At 39.4% G+C, this 18,904-nt stretch overlaps 2 protein-coding genes across 2 annotated transcripts in view; one reads left to right on the top strand and one right to left on the bottom strand.

Annotated features, from left to right (window-relative positions):
- The window catches only part of LOC132858895 (uncharacterized), a 338,173-nt gene extending 331,847 nt beyond the window's left edge, over window positions 1–6,326 (bottom strand). The window contains exon 1 of the mRNA XM_060889439.1: window positions 6,272–6,326. The gene's annotated coding sequence lies outside the window, so the exon portion shown is untranslated. The remainder of the gene's footprint in view (window positions 1–6,271) is intronic.
- The window catches only part of LOC132858821 (NACHT, LRR and PYD domains-containing protein 12-like), a 301,006-nt gene that overhangs the window by 38,149 nt on the left and 243,953 nt on the right, over window positions 1–18,904 (top strand). The gene's annotated exons all lie outside the window — the stretch shown is intronic.

The raw sequence follows: 18,904 nt of genomic DNA, 5'->3' as shown, positions 1-18,904 counted from the left end.
TTATATTTTGTTTCAATTTATACAGCTGAGCAATTGTGTCCACAAAAGTTTAGTGGACCTGGGATTTGAACCCCAGCCCTTCTGATCAGTAGTCCAACACCTTAACCACTGATCTACCACATCCCACATTCACTTTGCTGCAAACTGCGTAACTAAAATGTGTGCAATGAATGAGACGTTTAAACGTTGCTTCCCCTTTAAAAAGGGGAGGAGACCGAAAGAAACTCTGGGTTTACTGAAGAAAACCTGCTCCCGACCAGGTTAGGTTCACAGAGTAAGTTACTATGGTAACTGACTCTGAGTACAAGTTACCTCTCTTTCAGAAACGGGCTTAACTTAACCTGCTTTCTCGGGTTTAACTTGCCTCCCTTTCTGAAACGGAAAACCCAGAGTTTCCCTCATTTCAGGGTTAACATACTCCGAGTTTTCACTTAACCTGCTTTCTGAAACAGGCCCCAGATCAAGACCATTGTCCTGACACATTGATCATTCTGTGTCAGAGTTTAAAATGACACTGTGCATCCTCAGGGGCAGTGCTGTGGTGAGGAGGGATCTAAATGACCAGTTAAACAGCCTACACTAGAAAATATTAATTGATAATGTCTTTACACCTTGAACCATGTTCACAAATAAAGTTAAACTACAGTTACGAACTCAGATTGTCTAGGGGTTAGTGAGAACGTAACAAGTAAATAAATGAGAACTTTCCCTTTTCCTCTATCCCAGCTCCTCTCACTTTTTAAATTGATACGTCTCATAAGGATTCACATCAATCCCTTCTATTTATCACCATACTTTAAAAGACCACCGAACCAAAAATATTCAATAAATTGCGTTTATTGTTCCTGGCATAACAAGAGCCAATGAATGTAAATTATATACCAATGGCAAAATAAAATAAGCCTAAACAACCAAGGCATCAGGAGAGAGCAAATGCCGAAAACAACAAACAAAACAGAAACTTACTTAAGGTTAACAAAGTAACTTCCCTGCCCAATATGGAAGAGGTATAAACCCAAATAAATCGGCGCCCATCTCCCTACACAGGTTGACAGAGGCAGACTCACACAACAACTGTAACGTCGTTGTATCCACACTTTATGTTTACATTTCACCAATTGCTTAATAGCAAACACAACAACCACAGTGCTGGGATAGCGGATAAGGAAAGACTCTCATTGAGCTGTGTCTCTCTGCTGTTTTTAAAAACAAATCATCTGCAGCTGATACAGCAAGTAAGCCACGCTGCCGCTAATTGGTATCAGCTGCAGATGATTTGAAGCGCTGCTTAGCAGAGAGAAAAAAAGAGAGAAGAAAAACACTACAAAGACATCCCAAAACATACACATTACGTAATGGAACGTAACACTACATTAAATCTTTTTTTTTCTAACTCACATGATGTGAGGAAGGGAAGACACTTTTACGGACACTTCTGGCAGCCAGTGGACTTACTAGTTCAACAGTTTTTCAGTTGCCAGTGTAATAATCGCAACAATTAAAACAACCATACAACTTGTTTCATACTTTTTACACTTTGTATGTTACATATATAGGCTGGATTTTTTTGCCACCTCCTGGTATGGAGAGATGATTTTACCATCACAAAGAACATAGTCTCACCAGCCACTTGAATAGGAAAACAGGTACAACCAATAGAATTGAAAATTAGATTATCTGGCTTCATTTTCTAGCTATTATTATTATTATTATTATTATTATTATTATTGATTACTGTATTCATTTTTAGTATTTTATCTAGTAAAATTTGTCTTCTTTTTTATAGTCATATATATTTTTAAATTATCTGTGTAAAATGAGTGTTCTATTTTCTCCAAACTTCCACAACACAAGATATCAAAATTAGATCAACAGAATATTTCTCTACAGAGGGATCATTGGGATCATCCTGAGCAGCTGCATCACTGTCTGGTTTGGGAACTGCACCATCTCGGAACATAAGACCCTGCAGTGTATATTGAGGACAGCTGAGAAGACCATTGGAATCTCTCTGCCCTCTATCATACACTGGATCTGCAAAGCCAACAGCATTGTCTACACACACCCCTCACACAGACTCTTCACCCCACACACCCCTCACACTCAAACTTTACCCTCCTACCATCTGGAAAAAGGTACAGAAGCAATAGAGTCTTCGCGACCAGACTGTGCAACTGTTTCGTCCCTCAAGACATTAGACTCCTCAGCATCCAGAACTGAACAATACCGAACTCACACACACTGATCTGTGTGAACTGAACTGTAATGAACTGTACTGAACTCAAACACACACACAAAAACTCATTCAATACAGTTGTGCGCAAAAGTTTGCATACCATTGGCAGAAAGAAATTGTTTAACATTGCCATTTATGTGGAAAATATGACTGATAATGCAAAATAAATTTATTATATTTAAGTATCATGGTCACATGAAGTCATTAATTATCACAACCTTGTTTGACCCCTTTTTTAAAACCTAATGATAACTGAAATCCCCCAAACAACCTGATCAAAAGTTTACATCTCCTTGAATGTTTGGCCACATTACTGTATAAACACACAGGTTGGCACACAGAGCTTTAAATGGCTGGATACTGTACCATGGGGAAGACAAAGAACTGCCAATGGACCTGCTTAATAAGGTAGTGGAACTTTATAAAGCAGGAGAAGGATATAAAAAGATCTCAACACTTGAAAATGTCAGTAAGTGCTGTTCAAACTCTGATAAAAAGCTGCTAAATATTTGGTTCTGTTGATACTACACAAGCCCACAAACAACTTGGAGAGAAATACAGGCTGCTCTGGAAAGAAGTGTTGTTTCCCGGAGCACAATAAGGAGGGACTTTAACACAAATGAATTTTGTACATTTTGTTCTGTAGTGTTTTGTATTGTCTGTACTGTCTTTTGTCTTGCACTGTTTGCACTAGGTTGCACACGATGCACTTTATGTAACTAGGACAATTTACTTTAAGTCCTTAGCTCTGTGTTGTTTTACAGTATGTAGCACCATGGTCAGGGAGAAATGTTGTTTCATTTCACTATGTACTGCCTTACAGTAGCTACATATAATTGAAATGACTTGACTATGTACCATCTAGTCAGGAAAGAAAAGCCTGTATACAACTGTTTGAAATACATTTTTGCTCATAGGAATGAATGGACAAATATTTGAAAGGACATGCAGACAAAACTGTACATACTGTACCACAAACCTGAATCTTCACAAGTACATAGTACTCACCCCATAGAGATGATCAGAATCTTCATAGTATTTGAACTATTTAAATCATATCTTGAAAGCTGGGGGCATTGCCAATTTTCTTAATATGACAAACCTACTTTTGGGAATTATTCCCATCTGTCCATTTTTCACAAATCTGTCAAATGGCTAAAGAGAATTTCTCTCTTCATAGGGGTCAAAAACCTCCAGCCATCCATTTTTTGTAGCACTTACCCTATACAGGGTCATGGAATTATAAGGGGACTCAGGGCACAAGTCAGGGGACTCCCTGGACTGAGTACTAACAAACAGCAGAGGTCAAAAACATGTTGAGCTTTATTTACAATATGGCTGCCACCTGTCAATCACTACTAATGGACCAGAATCTAATTTACTCAAGCAGCTATAACTTAGGATTCTTTGTACTTTTGAATTCGAAAGGCCATTTTCTGGGGAGATCTGCTGAGATTTCAGCATGTCGAATAATAGAGAGCTGAGCTAAATTCATTCAATTGGGTAGGTACACTGTTAATGACAACCTGGTTGCATAATAGTCACATTTCAGCAGGCAGTCGATGGAGTTAAAAAATAAGCAATCTGTGAGAACATCATCAGTAATGTCCCAGAGGGAGTCTTCATCAGAGTACTGACATCTGGGGTTATGGATGTTCACTTCCAGGTTTTTACCTCCAGGTGTACAAGCATGAAAGTGAAGAGCATGTTCTCATCCATGCGAAGTTTAGTCAAATCTGTTGCATTCCAAGCTGTTTCTTTTACCTCTGTTGTTTGCCTATACTGTTTGGAGTTTTTACACCAATAGTTTATCCCTTGTCTGTTTTGTTAGCCTCATTAGTTGCTATTCTGGTTTATAGACTCTCTCCATGTTTTTCTATGTTTACATGTTTGCCTGTCACCAACAAAGCAGGTCAGACCCACTACACATGGCGTTGCCAGAAATAATTGATGGCTCAGCGGATCGCTGCATGGGATTCCTCCACCAATGTGAGGTATTCTTTAACCACCAGCCAGATGCCTATGAGGACAACACTACCAAATGTGCATTTCTCATGACCCTGCTTACAGGGAGTTCCCTGGACTGGTCTGTGGCATCCTGGTACACGGATGCTTTGGTTCGTTTCTCATATACTTAGGTCACACAATAAATTTGTGAGGCGTTTGAACACCCAGTCGCGGGACGCGATGTGGCCATCCAAATCATACAGAGCCGACACCGACTCTGCGGTGGATTATGCAGTAAAGTTCCACAACACTCTCTCCTGACATCACTGACATGCTGTCAGCTGGTCCTTTTGTGGCATGGCTAAAATGCAGTGAAAGGTTTTTTTTGGAGTAGGGATTCATCTGATGATTCTTCATAACATTCTGGAGTATATGAATATTGCCATCATAAAATCTCATGCAGTAGACTTTGTGAAAATTAATATTTGTGTCATTCTCAAAACTATTGGCCACGGCTGTACAGAGACAGAACTCTAATGTGTCCTCACCTGCACTCAAGTAACTCATACAAAACAGATACTCTGTGTGAGAAAACGCTGGGCTAGTGATGATTATGGGGTATCGAGCTAGAAGCAGATGTTCAGGAAAAAAAATTGTGTATCAACAGATAACACAAGTGAACACAATGCAGTTTTTAAATAAAGGTTTTTATTATTAAAGAAAAACAAAATCCAAACCCACATGGCCCTGTGTGAAAAAGTGCTCCCCCCCTCCCCATTGAGGCTCTGTAAAAACGTGTGTAAAAACATGTGTAAAACGTGTAAATTATTACAATAATAAACAAATAATAAATTACACAAACAGTAAAATCACAAACCATCAAAACTACATTATACAACAGTTAGTTGTGGATCATTAATTTGATTTGATTAGAAGAGTTCTGATATTTAGTAAAACATCACTGGAACATTAATTACCCAAAGGACAAAGTGATAAATGTGACTTGTAATGAGTCTCCTATGGGCTTCATCAGATAAACTCCTCGGATAAACTACAATCCTATCAGGTGAGAAATCCACCAATGTCATGAAACTGTTCCTGTCCATTATATTTCTCTTCCACTGACTGGGTTCAGCTCAAGTTCATGTGGATTTTTACCTGTTGTTCCAAATAATCCCTCAGGTTTTTATGGGATTGATGTCCAGGGAATTTTATCCAGGGATCAGTGGTCATTATACACTCAGTGTAGAATTGTGTTTAGTCTGATTCAATGTACACGATGAACACACACTTCTCACGTCTCTGAGTCTGTTTAATGTGTTAGAACTAAATGAGTGATGTGTTAATAAACATGTTCTCTATTCTCCATCATGTTAATGCAGGAACACTGGAGTCTTCATCACACGCAGATATTCATTAGACCCTTGATTATGAAAGAAAAACAAGTGAATTAAGCAGCACAAAGTGGACAAAATGGATTTCTTCTTTCTTACTAACATCTGTGTTTTAACCAGGGGCGGATCTAGGATTTCATCTTTAGGGGTTTTAACCGTCAGTGAGAATTTAAAACAAGAAGAGTTGTATATTATATATTATATGACTACATAGTAAGCCAAAAGTTATGGTATTATTTAAAATGGCAAAAGTGGACACCAAAATTTTATGCATGATGTAATGATGCCAGTCTTGAATCAAATCAGTTCATGTATCTGTGCATTCTCTACAAACAGTGTGTCCAATGAATGCAGTCATTAATAAACAAATATTCACAAGACAAAGACCAAATCAATAAATGTTATTTTTTCTTTAGTATTGAATGGATTGTTTGCATTAATATTTTGTTTGTGCTACAACTCTGGTAATAAGAATAGTGAAATTAGAACCGCCCCTGGTTCTAACATTTAACTAGAACAAATGAGAACTTCCACAGGTTCTAACAGGATAATGAGCAGATCTTTACCCATATACAGAATATATAAACAGAATATGTTCTAACCTGATAATCTGAAAGTTATTGAAGAGAAATGTAATGTGTATCAATGTGTAATGATAATGAGGTTAAACGTTTATTAAAAGGTCAATACTCACATCAGTGTCTGTAGTTTGTAATGTTTATCATCCTTAAGATCAGAGAGCAGCTTCTTTCCTGAGACTCCTAGATCATTATAGGACAGATCCAGTTGTCTCAGGTGTGAGGGGTTTGATCTCAGAGCTGAAGTCAGAGCAGCACAGCCTTTATCTGAGACACCACAGTCACACAACCTGTAGAGAGACACAATGACACACTCTTCACTGGTTGTACACAGGGACATTTTTACTGTTTAATCACTTTGATCACAGTCCCACAAGAATTTTACAGAAACCTAAAAGCACAGATAATTTTTTTTTTTTTTGGCAAAAAAATTTATTTATTTATTTATTTATTCATTCATTCATTCATTCATTCATTCATTCATTCATTCATGTTTGTCTGTTTGTTTTTTATCATATGATGTAAGAAACATGAATGTAACTTTGAGCTGCAGATCATTTTATTATTTCAGTTTTACATTTTATTTCACTGTAAAGATCTTTGCTACAATTACACATGTAAACTTTTTTAGCTAAACAACCTTAAATCCACAACTAGTATTTTTGTAAGAAAACTAACTAACTAGTCGTCTAACTGAATAAATCACTTAAAAAAGCATTCACTGATGACTAAATCACATCCAGGAAGTCCTCATTCATCTAAATCCACATTCACATACTACTCATTAACACAGTGATGTGTTAGTCTGGTAGTTACATCTCCTCAGTCCTCAGATACAATGTGGGATTATTAATTATGATCTCACTGCAAGTCGAGATTTCTACAGAGAAAAGTGAAAAGCGGGGCACAGTGAGGGGGCGGGGCACAGGGGTGAGGTGGGGAATGGTTCAGTAAAAAGGGTGGGGTACAGTGAGCATGGTGGTGTACAGTGAGGGGGCGGGGCATGCAGGTGTTAAAGTGAGGGGCAAGGCACAGTGATTAGGTCAAAGTTAGGGGGTGAGCCACAGTAAGGGAGCGGGGTACAGTGAGGGGTGGAGCACAACAAGTGGATAGGGCAAAGTGATGGGGACTGAGTAACACACACTTTAGAGACCAGGACAACACATAAGACTAGAACTTGGACTTTTTCTGGACTTTCATACACAATACTGATACATCAGCCAGATTTTATTTTACACATAACATATTTCATATATTGCAGTATTTAACACATCTGAACTTTATTAAAACAGTCACATTGTTCTGCCACTGATCCATATTCAGATTTATTTTTCCACTCAATTAAACTGATTCTTACATTTCTATTTGTTACATCTATTTTATTTATATTCTATTTTTTTATTGTTCTAATTTATTTTATATTTAAATCACAGACAGTTTAAAAACATTCCACTATGTGTCATACTGTGTATGGTTGTGTATGTGAGAAATAAAATATAAATGTAAATGTTTTCTGTAACTTTTCTCTGCTTTTCTCTGTTTTAATCCGAGTTCACATGAACAGATCTTTCTTGAGAAGATCAGACTGTCAGTAATCAGACCTAAAACAGGGTCAGACTCTAATTAGTTTTTGGAGAAGTTGTTAGTTCATTGCTGTATTTTTTAAACCCAGACTGTGAAAGTGTAAATGGTTTATTCAGTATTGACAAGAACAACTGTGACTGTTTTATTTATACAGAATGTGTTTATCTATTATTACGACCTGGATGAAGATTAGACCATGATTTATTATTAATGTTTTAATATATGATCTTACCTCAGTGTCTCCAGTTTACAGTGAGGATTCTCCAGTACAGCAGAGAGACTCTTCACTCCTGAGTCTCCTAGTTTATTATAGGACAGATTCAGTTCTTTCAGGTGTGAGGGGTTTGATCTCAGAGCTGAAGTCAGAGCAGCACAGTCTTCATCAGAGACACCTCAATACCAGAACCTGTAGAGAGACACAATGACACACTCTTCACTGGTTGTACACAGGGATGTTTCTAGAGTTTAATTACTTTGATCACAGGCCCACAAGAATTTTACAGAAACCAGAAAACAGATTTTTTTTTTTTTTTTGCGAAAACAGAGACAAAGCCCTTATTTATTTATTTATTTATTTATTTATTTATTTATTTATTTATTAGTTTCTTTGTTTAGGTATTCATTTGTTCATTTTTCATCATATAATGTATGAAACATGAATGTAACTTTGTGCTGCAGATCATTTTATTATTTCAGTTTTACATTTTATTTCACTGTAAAGATCTTTGCTACAATTACACATGTAAACTTTTTTAGCTAAACAACCTTAAATCCACAACTAGTATTTTTGTAAGAAAACTAACTAACTAGTCGTCTAAATGAATAAATCACTTCAAAAAGCTTTCACTGATGACTAAATCCAGTTTTAGAAGATTTTAGAAATGAGAAGAGAAAAGAAAACCTTCTTTTAGCAGTTAACAATTTAACATTATTGATCAAATCTGTGGCAAATAAATCAGATGTGTAAAACAGGAAGTCCTCATTTATCTAAAACCACATTCACATACTACTCATTAACACTGTGATAAGTGTTAGTCTGGTAGTTACATCTCCTCAGTCCTCAGATACAATGTGGGATTATTACTTATTATCTGACTGCAAGTTGACATTTCTACAGAGAAAAGGGAAAATGGGAGCACAGTGATGGGCAGGGCATAGTAAGGGGTGGGGCACAATTAGGGGCGGGAAGACAAAGCCTATTTTCAGACATATCTACTGCAATCTACATCATCAGACACTGATTTATCAGGAACATTTTACTGGGGCTCGAGTGTCGACCCTGACTGTAGACAGTGTGTATTATTGTGGACTTCTTGTGGACTGCTTCACATCTCAACAAAATCTCTGTTTTAATCCGAGTTCACATGAACAGATCTTTCTTGAGAAGATCAGACTGTCAGTAATCAGACCTAAAACAGGGTCAGACTCTAATTAGTTTTGGAGAAGTTGTTAGTTCATTGGTGTATTTTTTAAACCCAGACTGTGAAAGTGTAAATGGTTTATTCAGTATTGACAAGAACAACTGTGACTGTGTTTTATTTATACAGAATGTGTTTATCTATTATTACGACCTGGATGTAGATTAGACCATGATTTATTATTAATGTTTTAATATATGATCTTACCTCAGTGTCTCCAGTTTACAGTGAGGATTCTCCAGTACAGCAGAGAGACTCTTCACTCCTGAGTCTCCTAGTTTATTATCAGACAGATCCAGTTCTCTCAGGTGTGAGGGGTTTGATCTCAGAGCTGAAGTCAGTGCAGCACAACCTTCATCTGAGACACCACACTTAAGCAACCTGTAGAGATACACAGTGACACACTCTTCATCAACAGATTTTAAAACCCTTTTTTACAATTAATAAAATATTGTCAGATATATTCAATAAATAATTTTGATACGAACAGAACCAAACCATAAATAAAGATTTCTAGTGGGAATGTTTCCTAACATCTAATAGACTATAACACAATAAATGTTCATCTATTACACTGCAGAAAGGCATGAAACAGTTTAACTCTGTAAACAATATGGACATCCATGGATTTACACTTATATCAGTTGTCAGCAGAGATGTTTTTAAATTCTTTTAATATTTCCAACATTAAACATCCCTCTGATCACTAATTAAAACATCATCATCATCATCATCATCATCAATCTAGCCATGGGGGTCACAGTCCAGTGACTTCTGTGCCGGTCCCAAACCCGGATAAATAGAGAGGGTTGCGTCAGGAAGGGCATCCGGCGTAAAACATTGCCAAATTTAACCATGCGAATCATCAGTACAAATTTCATACCGGATCGGTCGAGGCCTGGGTTAACAACGACCGCCATCGGTGCCGTTGACCTACAGGGCGCCAGTGGAAATTGGGCTACATTTGGTCGAAGACGTAGAGGAGGGAGGAGAGTGCACAGACAGAGAGAGAAGAGGAAAGGTAAGAGTGTAGGACTGAGAATAGGAACTCTGAATGTTGGTTCTATGACAGGGAAAGGTAGAGAGATGGCTGATATGATGGACAGAAGGAAAGTGGATATACTGTGTGTACAGGAGACCAAGTGGAAGGGTAGCAAGGCTCGTAGTATACAGTAGGAGCAGGATTCAAGCTGGTTTATTATGGTGTGGATAGTAAGAGAAATGGGGTAGTGTGGCCCTGAAGGAGGAGTTTGTGAGGAATGTTCTGGAGGTGAAGAGAGTGTCAGACAGGCTGATGAGTCTGAAGTTAGGGATTGAAGGAGTGATGTTGAATGTTGTTAGTGGTTATGCCCCGCAGGTAGGTTGTGAGTTAGAGGAGAAAGAGAGATCCTGGAGTGAATTAGATGAGGTGATGGAAAGTATTCCCACGGGTAAGAGAGTGGTGATACTGTAGGAGCGGATTTTAATGGACATGTTGGTGAGGGGAACACAGGTGATGAGGAGGTGATGGGCAAGTTTGGAGTTAAGGAAAGGAACCTTGAAGGACAGATGGTAGTGGACTTTGCTAAGAGGATGGACATGGCTGTGGTTAACACTTATTTTCAGAAGAGGGAGGAACATAGAGTGACTTACAAGAGTGGAGGTAGGAGAACACAGGTAGACTACATCCTTTGTAGAGGAGGCAATCTGAAAGAGGTTAGTGACTGCAAAGTGGTGGTCTGATGGTCTGTAAGAGGAAGAGGTCAAAGATAGAGAAGAAAACTAAGTGGTGGAAGCTGAAAAAGGAGGAATGTTGTGAGGAATTTAGACAGAAGTTGAGTTGTCAGAGGAGGACAGACAGGAGTCTCCTTGGACGATGATGTTTGCAGATGACATTGTGATCTGTAGTAAGAGCAGGGAGCAGGTAGAGGAAAACCTGGAGAGGTGGAGGTTTGTGCTGGAGAGAAGAGGAATGAAAGTCAGTAAGACTGAGTACATGTGTGTGAATGAAAGGGAGGGAAGTGGAACAGTAAGGTTACAGGGTGAAGAGGTGAAGAAGGTACAGGAGTTTAAGTACTTGGGGTCAACAGTCCAGAGTAATGGAGAGAGTGGGAAAGAGGTAAAGAAGCGAGTGCAGGCAGGTTGGAGTGGGTGGAAAAAGGTGTCAGGAGTTCTGTGTGATAGGAAAATATCAGCTAGAATCAAGGGGAAGGTGTACAGGACAGTGGTGAGACCGGCCATGCTGTATGGTTTAGAGACAGTGTCTCTGAAGAAGAGACAGGAGTCAGAGCTAGAGGTAGCCGAACTGAAGATGTTGAGGTTCTCTTTGGGAGTGACAAGATTGGACAGGATTAGGAACGAGTACATCAGAGGGACAGCTCATGTTGGACGTTTGGGAGACAAAGTTAGGGAGGCCAGATTAAGATGGTTTGGACATGTTCAGAGGAGGGAGAGTAAGTATATTGGTAGGAGAATGTTGGACATGGAGCTGCCAGGCAATGAGGCAAAGAGGAAGGCCAAAGAGGAGGTATATGGATGTAATTAATGAGGATATGAAGCTAGTGGGTGCAAGTGTTGAGGATGCAGAAGATAGGGATAGGTGGAGAGAGAGGATTCGCTGTGGCGACCCCTGAAGGGAAAAGCCGAAAGAAGAAGATGATCATCATCATCATCATCATCATCAGCTGATAAACAGGTTTGTGAACTTCAGAATATACAGTATAATCAGTACAAATCTGTTCTTAACTTGTTTAAAAGTATTTCTATTAATAAAGTGTACAACACACCAGACAAGACACAACCTTGTCTAAAACCTCTATAAACTTTATAAGGAACCACATAAGTCACCATTAACTTTCAGTATACTTTCAACATCACTGTACAAAACCTTTATCATGGAAATAAAATCAGGACTAAAACTAAATGCCATGAACACATTCATAAATAGTTGTGTTCGACTCGGTCAAAAGTCTTTTCTAGGTCTACTGACACTAGACCAAAATCTGGTTAAGACTCTTACTGATATCTAAAATATCTCAGATAACAGAAATATTATAAACATTCATCTTCCTGGGACACAATCTGTCTGATCACGATGGATGACTTGTTCTAAGATTTCACTCAGTCTGTTGGCCAAAACCTTGGAGAGTAATTTATAATCTCTGAATAACAAACTCAGCAGTGTCCAGTTTTTAATATCATTTAGGTCAGGTGTAGGCGGAATATTGTTACTCTCTTGTGGTCCTCACTAAAGCTGGATCATGTTGATAGACTTGTGTTTCTAACAAAAACCTTGACAACACAAATGTATAGTACAAATACTGACATGTATAGTGTAGGATTAGTTCATTCACCTCTGAATCATTCTGTTTTCTACAGTGGAGTCTTATTACAATTTAATTTTATTCTAACAGTTAGAGTGTAAAACAGACCCACTTGTACCCTGAACAGAATTTTACATCTTCTTATATTATAATACAGAGAACTTTTTTATTTCTGTTCTGTTTATAATAAGTTTTACTGATTTTACTGTAAAAAATTCATTGGTGAAAAAAATTGAAATAAAAAAGCTGATAGCTGACAGATAACTGACACTTGATGATCATTTTAACCTTCATCATGCAGCCCTTCTGCCCCCTGATGGAGGATAAATCCAATTCTATATTCTGAAAGTGTGAGCTGACCAGAGACTCTTGTGTAATTTTAGTCTCCATCATCCATCATCATTTCCATCATTTCCATGTCAGTGCTGCTTTTAAACCCTGCAGCTCACAAAGTACATTTAGTTTGTGCCCCAGCTCCAGTTTGTGTGATTAGTTCCAATGTTTTAGTAAATTTCACAGTAATTTCAGACACATTGCAGTCACATCAGAGTCTGTGAGAAATCATCAGTGTGCAGTGAAAAGAAACAATCTTCCTCCTCAGGACATTGATGATGAACCTAAAACTTCTGCTTCAGTTTCACTATTAGAGAATGTGTCTTACTGAGGAGCAGGTCATGTGACTCTCAGAGAGATGATCTTACCTCAATGTCTCCAGTTTACAGTGAGGATTCTCCAGTACAGCAAAGAGACTCTTCACTCCTGAGTCTCCTAGTTTATTATCAGACAGATCCAGTTCTCTCAGGTGTGAGGGGTTTGATCTCAGAGCTGAAGTCAGAGCAGCACAGCCTTCATCTGAGACACCACAATCACGCAACCTGTAGAGAGACACAATGACACACTCTTCATCAACAGATTTTAAAACTCTTTATACAATTACTAAAACGTTGTCAGATATATTCAATAAATAATTTTGACATAAAACAGAACCAAAACACAAACAAAGATTTCTATAGTGAGAATGTGTCCTTACATTAAATAGACTATAACACAATAAATGTGAATGAGAAGAAACTCAAAATCAGCTGTCACTCAAAAGAACTTACATGACTGTAAAAGGTGTACAATGAGCTGAAAGAGATCAGTTGTTTATGTACAGTAGCACACACACAAACACACCAGATTCACCAATTAATAGAATTGTGTCACCTGTCAAAATTATTGTGTATGGACACTTAATATAGTGTACATGATATTTAAAGTCTTTCAGGTCAAACACAGGACATTTATTTGTTTAATTACACACATAATCCATGATAAAACATGAATGTAAATATAACTAATAATATTAGGTAAAATATTATATTATTTTAAAATGTTTTAAAATAACTGAAATCACAAAAATTGTTTTAGCTGAGATTTATTTTCAGTCTATGAGGAGATTCATTATATTTGTCTGATTATTATTTAGTTTGGTGATATTTAATATAATTTTATTTAAGTGATGATTTTAACAGAATAGTCAGAATGAACCACCACCACATCATATATTATTAAATAAATTCATTGAGTGTTTTAATTGGAGTTAAAATGACTTTGTGTTGGTGTTGCCCCATGTACTCCTAAACCAACTGCAGTTCTGTTCTTCAGCTCTCAGATGAGTCCAATCTCCACTCTGACACTGTTCTCCAGTGTAAACACAAACTGAAACACATTTCATCTTATTATATCCTCTGATTACAGTGTAGGAGTTTCAGGGGTAAAGACACAGTGTGGTGTCTGTTTCAGAGAAGATAAACTCTTTATTAAACTAGTCTGTTACACGACTAAACACCACACAGAAATGTTACTGAGCAACGTCACTCAATGAAGCTTCTTAAAGCAGCAGCTCCTAGTGAGTGACAACTGGGGTTTATTAATAATCCTAACATTATAACAGAGTTTATTTAGGTGGGCCAGGACTCCAAATGGGTGGGACCAGGACCCTGGAGCTTCACCAGTGATATTACTTTATTATATTATTTACAGTTATTGATATTAAGTGTACTTGAGCTGGAAAAGATTTGCTGGCTTTAAAAATAATTAATCTTTTTAATTTTTAGAATTTTTCTCTTATTTACTCATTTATTTATATCTTTAGATGAAGTTCTCTCAGATTGGAGGTTTCTGATCTGAGCGCTGAGTCCAGAGATGACCAACTTTTTACTCCAAGTGAATTACAGCTGATACTAAAGGAAATAAAATAAAACATAATGAACTCACACAAATGATCAAACACGTCCTCAAAGCTTTCACTGAACCTTCTCATTTTTATAAATACTGAAAGTACAAATACCAGTTAGACAATATGGTTAAAGTGACACTGCAGTCGACATCTACATGTTGATGTCATTAAAATGGGTAAAGTCTGGATGTTCCAGTAGGAGCATAAACAAGCTCCAGTTAGTCCTGAACACAGTACCTAGAGTCCTAACTAGAACCAGAAGATATGAACACATCACTCCTACAGTATCCTATCCACACTGCATTGGCCCCAGGATGAAAACACATTTGTTTAGTCACGATTTTTATGAACAGTTTTTCTTAGGTAATAGTGATGAAAACAGAAAGCGAGCGTCCGTGAGCTCCTACTGCACAGACCAATACATTACTACAAAACAATAGTTTGGTAATAAATGTGTGACAAAACAAATACAAATCAATTCATAATACTTAGAATGAGAATAAAACCTTAAAGTTTTAATAATCATTACATATTAAAAATGAGGTACATAAAGAAAAATTAATTTTTATAAAATATACTGTCCTGATTGTTAGTTGATAAACCATTTTACAGTACATCAGTTGAGCATGACCTAATGTATAGAGAAAATGAAGTTCAACCAATTTTACTGTTACATTTTTTAATAATCCCTCAAAATCACCAAATCTTTTACAAATTTAAAAGTGTTAGTTGATAAAACTAACGGCCAGTTCCTTTAGGGTGATACTCTGAACAAAGGTTTAAATTGGTGTACCGACTGGCCTTCCGGTTGTGCCGCAACCCCGCCCCCAAAATATGCAAAATCAAAAAAACTTTTTACAACATGGACATGTGACATTTCAAAACACAGAACAATGAGGAGAACTGCCTCACGGGTATTCTGATGACGTCACGTGATGTCAAGTAAAAATAAAAAAAATTGCACAACATGGGCATGTGACATATCAAAACACTCAGCCCAAGGAGGGGAGTTGCGTCACAGGTTTTCGGATGACATCACATGCTCGTCTCCACTTGCCTCCAAATGTTTTGGCACCCTAGTGCTCCACTAGATTTCACAAGTTTTTTTGTCCACTTGCCTCCAATAAGCACCGGCCTTTGCGAATACTTGCCACGTCAAAGGCAACATCAAAGTTTGTTGCAACAAACTTTACAAATCTAGTTGACATTTTGATTCATTTCTAAATTTGATTGAACAATTAAACTGTCCAATTAAAAATCAAAGTAAGATAATTTCATAATGGTCTATTCTATGGTCACTATAATGATCAAGCAATTTTATTGTGGAAAATGTTTAATATTTGCTCTTCAAATTTTTGCCAGGAGGCACTTTTAATCCGTGATAAAATAGATATTTCAAGTTAGTTGATCAAACTGAATCAGTTCACTTTATGTTGAGATACGTCATTGTCATAAAGCGTGAAACTGGTTAGATCCAAGTGCAGGTTTATTTGCAAAATCCAAAAACTACTATTATTATTATTATTATTATTATTATTATTATTATTATCATCATCATCATCAAACAGCAACAACAAAGGAAATCCAAAAGCAGTGGTCAATAATCCAGGCGTAGGTCAGGGCAGGTAGCAAACAATCACAAACAAGAAAAACAGGCAGGGTCAAAAACGAGGCAATAAACAGAACAGAACAGAGAAATACACTCGGTATACAGACAGGCTAACAATACTTCGCGTCCTAAGAGAGTTCTGAGAGAGCTTAAATAGACCAGGTGATTACAAACAGGAAACAGGCGTACTGAGTTGGTGGTGCAATGGATAGTGGGAATTAGAGTCCTAATGATAACGTGCAGCAAATCCTCTGCAGGCCAGCAGAGGGAGCCCTCATGGCTCTCATAACAAAGCCCACCACCTAGGAGTGGATTCCAGACACTCCAATGTAGATCCGGAGGGTGGTGGAGTGGAGGCGGAACAGGGGGCGAGAAGGCGGGCCAGGTCCATGTGGCGGCAGAGGGCAGGGCTGAGCCGGCGAAGCTGAAGGCCAGGGCGGAGCCGGCAGAGCTGAAGGCCAGGGCGGAGCCGGCAGAGCTGAAGGCCAGGGCGGAGCCGGCAGAGCTGAAGGCCAGGGCGGAGCCGGCAGAGCTGAAGGCCAGGGCGGAGCCGGCAGAGCTGAAGGCCAGGGCGGAGCCGGCAGAGCTGAAGGCCAGGGCGGAGCCGGCAGAGCTGAAGGCCAGGGCGGAGCCGGCAGAGCGGTACAGCATGTTGCGCCAGCGACCAGAGCAGGACTGGAGACCAGGGTGGTGCCGCAGGCAGGGCCAGCGACCAGAGCAGGACTGGAGGCCAGGGTGGTGCCACATAGTAACTCAGCAAACTGGTCAGCATCGCAATCCAAGGCAGTGCTGGAGGTGTTCCGAGCCTGTAAACAGGGACAGGAGGTAGAGGGGCTGGCAAAGCGAGTGAAACAAAACACAGGACAGGTAACACAGGCAAATTGGTTGGTTCGGGCTAGTTAGTTAGTAGGGGTTAGTTGGCCATCTTAGATGAAGCAAATAGTCCAGGGTCGACTGTTTTTGATGAGACATTGAGACCTTGGAAGTCGTGTATGGTTAGTGAACCAGGTTGGAACCTTCCAGCCGTGACTAAGTGTTCGGGGGACTCTGGTTCATGAGAGTGTGGGATTTCCTGTGAAGCAGAAGAAAAGGTGGGCCCTGCATGACTCAAAGATGATGCGGACATAGATGATATGGTTGATTCAGGTGCTCCAGTTGCTACAGATGATTCAGTTGATTCATTAGCTCCAGTTTCAGGTGCTTCATTTATTCCAGCCGGTTCAGGTGCTTCAGCAGATTCAGGTGCTTCAGCAGATTCAAATGGTTCGGTTGGTTCAGGTGCTCCAGCAGGTTCAGGTGATTCATTTGTTCCAGCAGGTTCAGGTGATTCAGCCAGTTCAGGTGAGTCATTTGCTCCAGCCGGTTCAGGTGCTTCATTTATTCCAGCAGGGTCAGGTGATTCATTTGCTCCAGCGGGTTCAGGTGATTCATTTGCTCCAGCAGGTTCGGGTGATTCAGCATGTTCAGGTGCTTCAGTTACTCCAGCAGGTTCAGGTGCTTCAGCAGATTCAGGTGATTCATACGGGTCAGGGGGTCTGGTGGAAGATGATTCAGGTGGCTCAGGAGAGGCAGATGGTTCAGAGTCGCGGATTTGGGAACTGCCCGGTGAAACATATGGGGAGCAAGCATGCCGCAGTGCCATAGCAAGTACAGGAGGCATGAAACTGAGAGAACATACCTCGGTGGCCCTGGGGATCACTGAACTTGACAAAACTAGATTACGCCTCTTAGTCACTCGTGCAGACGTTATCTGGGGATCCAGTAGACTAGACACTAGTAGTTGTGGCTTTGTAGGAGCAGGAGAGATAGGTGAGGCAGCCATTTCGGGAAGTGGTTGGGATGCAGGAATGGCAGCAATCTTGACAACAGGTGCGGGGATGGTAACGGCCCTCTGAGGGACAGGTGTTGTCAGGACAGTGGCTCTTTCAACCGCTGGTGCAGATACAGTAGTAGCCCTCTTGAAAACAGGTGCAGGTAAGACGGTAGTCATTTTAGGGGTAGGTGCAGACACGGCAGTCCTGCTTGCGAAGCGTTTTCTTCTGATAGCCCTCCTAGACAAGGGTTCAGGCATAGGAGCGGCTATTTTATGATCTGAGACAGGCATGTTGGCGGCCATTTTGGGAGTAGGGGCAGGCGTGACAGTGGCTGTTTTAGGAGCATAGACCGGCCTAGTGACGGCCATGCTGTCAATGGTCTTTCCATCCAGGTTTTCCCATAAGTTCCATCGGCTTCAGCTTTCTAAATGACTCACAAACCCCCAAAAGTCCAAAATTTGTAAGCTTTGTGTCTCTGCTTGAGACAAAGGTTCATCCAGACAGTCATTTAAATACAACTTTAATTCTTTGTCACTGAGGTACAACTTTAATTCTTTGTCAACCAGCTGCACATGTCCAGAATAATTGGGCAAAACAACTCACCGCTCGTCCTTGTTGGCGGAGGGACATCAAGTCCTCCAACCTGTCCCACCATTCTTCCTCAGAGGAGGGGGGCAACACTTGGACTTGTATGCCGCTGTATCGGTACATGTCGGGGTACGGGAACACACCAATCGAAACGGGGAAATATCACTGCTGAATGGTTATAAAATGTGCCGGAAGACTTACTGGGAATGCTGG

The sequence above is a fragment of the Tachysurus vachellii genome, chromosome 16 (assembly GCF_030014155.1).
Source record: "Tachysurus vachellii isolate PV-2020 chromosome 16, HZAU_Pvac_v1, whole genome shotgun sequence".
Lineage (NCBI taxonomy): Eukaryota > Metazoa > Chordata > Actinopteri > Siluriformes > Bagridae > Tachysurus > Tachysurus vachellii.
This window is presented reverse-complemented; position numbering and strand designations above follow the sequence as displayed.